This window comes from Rhagoletis zephyria, unplaced genomic scaffold, assembly GCF_001687245.7.
Source record: "Rhagoletis zephyria isolate East Lansing unplaced genomic scaffold, Rhagoletis_zephyria_1.1 Rzeph_scaffold_21958, whole genome shotgun sequence".
Taxonomy (NCBI): Eukaryota; Metazoa; Arthropoda; class Insecta; order Diptera; family Tephritidae; genus Rhagoletis; species Rhagoletis zephyria.
In genome coordinates this window covers 1-7,511 of record NW_016179016.1, presented here as the reverse complement: position 1 = coordinate 7,511, position 7,511 = coordinate 1, and the positions used below count along the sequence as shown (strand labels likewise).

General features: G+C 32.4%; 1 non-coding gene across 1 annotated transcript; it reads right to left on the bottom strand.

Moving 5' to 3' along the window:
- Positions 1–2,438: 2,438 nt before the first annotated feature.
- TRNAV-UAC (transfer RNA valine (anticodon UAC)) lies at positions 2,439–2,511 on the bottom strand. Its single transcript has one exon. It is a non-coding gene; the product is annotated as a tRNA-Val (tRNA).
- Between the last annotated feature and the right edge of the window lie 5,000 nt (positions 2,512–7,511).

Below are 7,511 nucleotides of genomic sequence, written 5' to 3'. Positions count from 1 at the left end.
CCAAACGCATAATATTTTCGAGATCATCTGCATTATGCACAACATAGCCACTTAGATCTTTCACGAATACGCCAATATCGGGTCGTTCTTTTACTTCCAGACTTTTGCTAACATCTTTGCCCAGCAAGTCACGTACTTCTTCATTGTATATCTCCATATAGCTCACACGTACCAAAAATTTCTGATTTTCTCGAGCTTTAGCAATGTGTCCAAAGATGTGCGCAAATGCATTGGGTATAATGCCTTTCGTTTGTGGTGAATCGGGATTGCCCGACATGGTGTAGGTTTTGCCTGTACCTGTTTGTCCATATGCGAAGATGGTGCCATTATATCCCTCCAGCACCTTTTCAACTATAGGACGTGCAGTGTCGACATATAAATCGAGTTGGTTGGAGTCGCTACTGAAAACATTGTCGAAGTAGTATGTTTTTGGCGGCTCATTGGATGTTGCGTTGGGTTTCACGGCTGTGATGGCTCGATTGATTTTATCCACTTGTATAACATTAACAGCACCACAGTTAATTTCAGATTTCTCCATTGGCCGGACACGCACTACAACTCGAACATTTTCAATCTCATCGCCCTCCAATCCGACATTGGGTATTTGTGTTTCTTGTGGCATTTTTTCGTGTGTTGATATTATGATTAACAAAAACTTAATTTAATTTGTTTGGTTACGGAAAAACTGAAGTTTTGTTTCTCTAATTTGCGTTGCCATGAACAGTTTATTGATTTTCTCAGCAGCTGACTAATGTTTGCATTTTGCTTCCCTTTTCGCGATATCTCTTCTCAGCAAGATGCACTGTGTGTTCTCAGTACCCAGGGTTGCATTGTTTGTACGTAAATATATTATTGTTGGCCACCCCATTTCAAAGTGATATTGTGTACCGCTTATGTTTATTTATTTATTTTTTAAGTTTTTAATTAAAATATAGTTCATTCTCTAACAAAACCCACATAAACTTAAGTTTAAAACTTTGTAGACAACTAAAAAGAAAATCAAAAAATTTTCATCCAAATTTAAGTTTTTTCAGAAGTATTTGTATTTTTGAGTATACAGTTTTGTATTCCATTTTGGTGTTTTAGGCTACAAATTACCGTCGATTTTTTATAATTTTTTTTGCCGCAGTTTCATGATTTTATTCCATAAAAAAATTAATTTTTTTATTAGTTACATGTAAGCAAATGCGACAAAACAAACATTCGCAAAAATCAACGGCAATTTTTAACCACTTGAAACTTGCATATTTATTCTTACACTAAAATTTAATCAATAAAAATTTGCTTTGGCTTTTTGGTTCATTTTTGTATAGTTTTTTTTTCCTGAATTGTTTCTTGGTTTTAAAATGCATTTTTCTATGGTTTGCGATGAGTAGACTCAATGGGCAGTAGAAACGGCTGAAGTAATAGTTAGTATTTTTTTACTTAAATGAAGTAAAAGATTCAACCGGCTAAAAATCGCGTTGATTTTTTAGATTTTTTTTGGAGACTTTTCCGTTTTTAATATTAACAAGTGCAATTTCAAAAAACTGGCGCTGATTTTTTTAAATTTTGTTGCTAACGGTTCCTCATTTTATTTCATAGGAAATTCATGCTTATATGGAAAAAATGCTAAAATGCGTCACCGAAAAAAATTCTCAAACAGCAACGGGATTTTTTAGCCGTTAGAAAATTTCATTTCATAAAGCTGCAATTCAAATGGGGCGGTTTTATAGGCGATTCAATATTGCTCAAGAAAAATCGCTCGTATAAATTGTAATTCGAAAATCGCTTGCCTTAAAGTACTCGAAAATTTCTAAACATTTCTAGTGTATGTTAAATTAAAGTATAGAAATTATCTGTATTGCACTAAGTTAATAGGGATTTCAGAATAATTTTTTTTTATACAGAATGCATTTTTATAAAAATGTATTTTACAATTACGTATGTATATGTATATCGTCGCCCGTATTCTGGTATTCTGGGTTTTGGTATAACATAGAACATCTAAAGGTTAATGAAGTCAACCCAATAACTCAAAACTGATAAGTTTGCACATTAATGCTTCTGGCAAACAGAATCGACCAGTTATTATTCATATCTTCGATTCTACATAGATTGCCTTTGTTTGATTTTGATTTCCCAAAAATCTTTTTTCAAAAACCCCATTTTGATCAAATTTAATGAATTCACTGTGGGGCTGTCCTTAACCCAACGCAAAAGCAATCGGTTCACAAACAAAAACCAAACATTAAAAAAAAAAACAAATATACACGACAATTTTGAAGTCGGTTAAAATTAAATATTTTTCGCGAACGAAATTAAAGGGCAATAAAGAAGCGTCCGACTAAAATTAAATGGATAAAATAAAATTTAAGTAGCATTTATAAAGAAGACTGAAAAAATTTAAATTAAAAAAAGTTGAAATAAAAAATAAAGTAAAAAAAAATTAATGCACATGGTTCCATCCAGGGTCGAACTGGAGACCTTCTGCGTGTAAAGCAGACGTGATAACCGCTACACTATGGAACCAGTTGGCAAATCGCTGCCAAAATAGCCACATGAGAGTAAAGCAAACGCGGCCAAAGTAATTGCGCTACTAAGCAAGTTTGTGTGAATGTACACAACATACATGACGAATAAGCGGCATTTCGAGTGTCAGTGTGACCAGAAACCTTAAAAAAAAGAAGTCAGATAGGCTACAAAAAGTCGAAAAAGTAAGAGTTCAGCTAACGAGTAAAATACACCGCTCAAACGGGTTGACAATCAAAGCAAGAGAGACGAAAAAAAAAATACCATATAATTATTATGAGGAGACGTAAATCATATTCGTATTGAAATAAACGTCCCGCGAGACGAAAAAAAACAAAAGTCTCATATAATTATTATGAGATGACGAAAATAATTAACATTTTAAAATAATCGTCCCGCGAGACGAAAACCACTTTTCCATTGTTCTGCAATAGTATAGAGCAATATTTAATTTTATTTCTTAAAATCGTTATGGTCTCTGTGTGTTCAGATTATTTTTTATTCTTTTGTCGGCCCTGCCCTTAATCCGGCACTGTATATACATAGATGATCGCTTAAAGATTTCTGAAGAGATCCGAATCATGAACATGTGAATAAAACGGAATGAAACCTGTGTGTGAATGAAAGAACCGATTAAAAAATGACGTCATCAACCATTATTTTTTTTCTCAAATGCAATTACAAATACACGGTTGCCGTGCTGGGTGATCTTGTTAGTTGGTTCATGGATCCGAATGATGCACGGTGATATATATGCACAATTTATATGCTTATATCCAAAAAGTGAAATCTTACTTATGATTTAAATCAAAAGGAGCGCAATTGACCTGTAAGGATGACGTTTAAAATTTTAAAATAATATTTTAAATAAAGTTTACAATGCGTAAAGTGAAAAGTATACCCAAGACTGCAATCTCGTTAGGAAATGACACGGATACGACCACTGTGATTGATAAAGCGTAGAAAACTCGCGTTTATCGTTCGTCAAAACAGGCATGTTTGTACAAGCTCAGCATTCTTCTAGGTGAGCTGTAAACAATCGAGGAACCCATTTTCGCTTATATCAGACATTCACATGTCCACATAACTATAACGTATGTGTTTCAAGCAAGGACGGAAAATAATCATTATTTTTTAAATCTTAACCAAAAAATCAACAAGTTGTAATCGTCGTAAACAAATTTTAATTATACTCACGTATTGTGCTCCTACTGGAATTTACAATGATTTTTATTTTTCGAGTTTAATCAATAAATATTAAAAATAATAATTACTATTTGAGTTTTATTTTTTCGCCCAAAGGAAATTATTATAAATTGATTTTTATATTTTCTATCACAAATAATGATTATTTTATGATTTTTATTTTTTCGCTCAAGGTAATAATTACTATTGAGTTTTATTTTTTCACTTAAGAATAATGGTCATTCAAAAAACTCAAAAGCTATACCAAAGTGATTTCCGACGTATCCTTTTCAGAGGTAGCGACACCCTAATAAAAGGAATTAGTACCAAACTTCAGATCAAAATTTCAGTAGATTGCATCTGTACGGCCTTTTCAATTTTATTAACAATCATTAGTTTTCAGCGGAGAAATGAAACTCAAAAATAATGATTATCTCTGAGCGATAAGATAAAAATCAAATGAGAATAATTTCCGAAAAAGTCGGATGAGGAGATTTGGTGATCTCCGAAATAGCTATCACTTCTACTATATATAAATTATTGTTAATTGCTTCCACAATAGTTTTGATTAAAAAAACTGCCTCAAGCTTAATAAAATTCTTGAAAATAATAAAACTCATAAAATAATGATTAAGTGCTGATTTAAATTATTTTACTCATAATGATTACCGTCCCTGGTTTCAAGCTTAAACTTCTACTAAGTACATACATATCGTTATTATAGTATGGAAACGGCGTATATTTACGGTGACCATCCGTCCTTTATTCTAAAGGACAGTCCTTTATTTTAACCCCCTGTCCTTTATAATTTTTGTCAAAATATAGGACGCCATTTGTCCTTTATTTCTTAAACTGTCCTTTAAATTAGCTTGGGATTTTGCAGAGGTCAATTTTTAAACATAGAATATGAAAAAATAAAAATGTCCATAATAAAACAGAATGAAAACCTTCGTCAGTTTGCTTTGCACCCCACTTAAGGGTCCCGAATCCTTAATAATACTGATAAGCGGAAATGTATGTAATTGAAAAAAATTTTTTACTAATATTTAGACACTATTTACTTTTAGACATTTTTTTTTTAGATTATGGCAGCAAAGGATGGCGAAGTCCTTGATAAGGATTTGGTTTCATTTTTTGGAATCGGTTAAAATCCGGTTACAGAGCCTTTCGAGAAGAGGAACTTGTACAATTTAATAATGTAATTAACTGGCAAATATTTGATCTAAATTACCATCATACAAGTTGTATGTTCGTATTCTAAAATCATTGGGAAAAACGTCCTTTATTTTACGTTCGTTAATATGGTCACCGTACGTATCTTACATACATCGTCGCTGAAATGCAAAAAAGCCACAACTGACTAAAATTTTTTAATGCATAAAACTATGTGGGACTAATAATGCGATGAAATGCATCATAATCAATCAAAAAGTGAATTTCAGAGTTACGCCCTTTCCATACTACACTAACGATATGTTAGAAAATTTCGTGTGTGAGCGGCATGCACAAAAGAATTCATTGTCAGAACTTTAGTGATATCCGAATGTACTCATGTATGTATGTATGTATATTGAATGATTTCATAATGTGGTGAAATTTTTTCGTGTAATGTAGTTTTTTCTCTAAAATTTACATTCATTAATACAAAAGAAAAATAGCGTGAATTGAAATGGCAAGTGTAAATAATAAACATAAAGTAAGGAAATTGCAGTATGCGGCTGTGCCGAAGGTTTTATACATACCCTTCATGAATAAAAGAAAGTTTAATATTTTTAATCCGTTGTATTGGGATATATTATACATTATACTAAATTGGCATTAATGGTTTTCTCTGTTAACATTTTGTTTATTACATTATGATACCAATATTTATATATTATGATATAGTTTGGTAACAGAAAAATACCTTGTAGAAATAAATATATATAAAGTTATAATACCATTTCATATTCTTGATAGGTATAAAAACAAATATCCGCAAGTAATTATAAAAATAGAACGCGTTTACCTACTACTGGCGCAATCATGAATGAGCTGATGACAACACGTCCAAGTCACTAACAATCACCTGCGTATATTTATGCATGTACATATGTACTACATACATACATCATACATTGGTGCTTACATACGAACGTAAATTAGGCATTTACATACATATACCATTTATCACTGTAATTGACAATCATTTGATATTTTAAGTAGTTGCTTGGGCAGGTGTAGTGCAAGTACATACATATATGTATATACATACATACATACATATATTGATTCCGTAAAAATTCTCTTGCTACCTGTATTGATGCGCATATTTATTAACAAAATTCTACCTCAATGTTCAATCTGCTTGCATATGTATGTATGTACATTAGGGTGGTCCAAAAATGCACGTGAAGAAGTAAAGTCGGAATTTTTATGCTCTCATCCCTAGGATTGTTCAATACCGAAATTTTTATTTTAAAATTAAAAAATATTTAGAGGTCGCTCAAAGCGCCCAAAGTTTTCCATGTTTTTTATATGGCGGAAAAAACCACTTTTCGTAGAAATGGTATGGAATAGCTAAAAATCAATATTTTTCTACCAGAAAACTCTGTTTATCTGCAGGAGATTCCCAATTGTTTATTTAACCATTTTTTCATCGCAACTATAATTTATAAGTCCGCCGAAAACCCCGAAAAATGCAATGAGGCGACCAATAAAAAATCGTTAGTATTAAAAACTGGTTAAATATACAATTGGGTATTATTATTGAAAGTCTCCTGAAGAGAACCATAGTTTTCCGATCGAAAAATATTGATTTTCAAGAATTCTATACCATTTCTATGAAAAGTTGTTTTTCCCACATATAAAAATACATGGAAAACATTGAGCGCTTAAAAACGGGGGGTATACTTTTTTCGATATAGAACAATCTTAGGGGGTGAGAACATTATAATTCCGACTTTACTGTTTTTGGATCACCCTTATGTACATAACAGATTTATAAGAATGTATGTAAGTTTTTCGTTTACATATCTACATTTGAATTATGCCTTATCAATATTCAATAACACGCCGCTACATACCTATTAGTCTTGGAAACAACACAGCATTTACTTAGAGCTTTTGGGGAAATCCTTTAGCATTTGCTTTTATCAGCAGTTCCCGAGCTGATAGGCGTTTTCCTCCGTATCTTTACAGTGCAGTTACACGATCAAGAACTTGGTTTTAAATTGATCAGCTGTGACACAGGCTGCACGCAACTTGATAGTCAATTTTGGTTTCAAGATGCCGTCGTCAAGGAAACCACTTAAAATTTTCGCCTCATTCTTCTTGACAATTTTTTAAAATTAATTTTGGAGAACAGACTAACTGTGATGTTTAACATGACTTTCAAGTTGCCTCACGGCTTGAAAGGAAAAATTAATATTAAGTCGACGTTGCAGCTGTGAAAATGTGAGTGTGCTAGTAAAAAGTGTGACTGTATTGCAACTTGCTTTCAAGTTCTTGATACGTGTAACTTCCAACCCTGCAGGGAAACCGCGGACTAGTGAATTAAATTTCTAGTTCCGTACGAGGTCTTTATTGCCAAAAAGGAACTAGTCCGATAGGAACTAGATCACCACCAGTCCAAAATCGGCGAAAAGTGGTACTTTTAAAAAACTAATTTTTTTCAGTTTTCTCACTAGAAATCGATATCTAAAGTGACGAATTTAGAAATGGTTCGGAACTATAGAAAAAGGGATGCAGAACGAACTAGATCTTATTGGTCGAATTTAGAACTACATAGTTCGGAACTATCGAATAAGGGATGCAGCGGTGGGCTTGTTTACTTT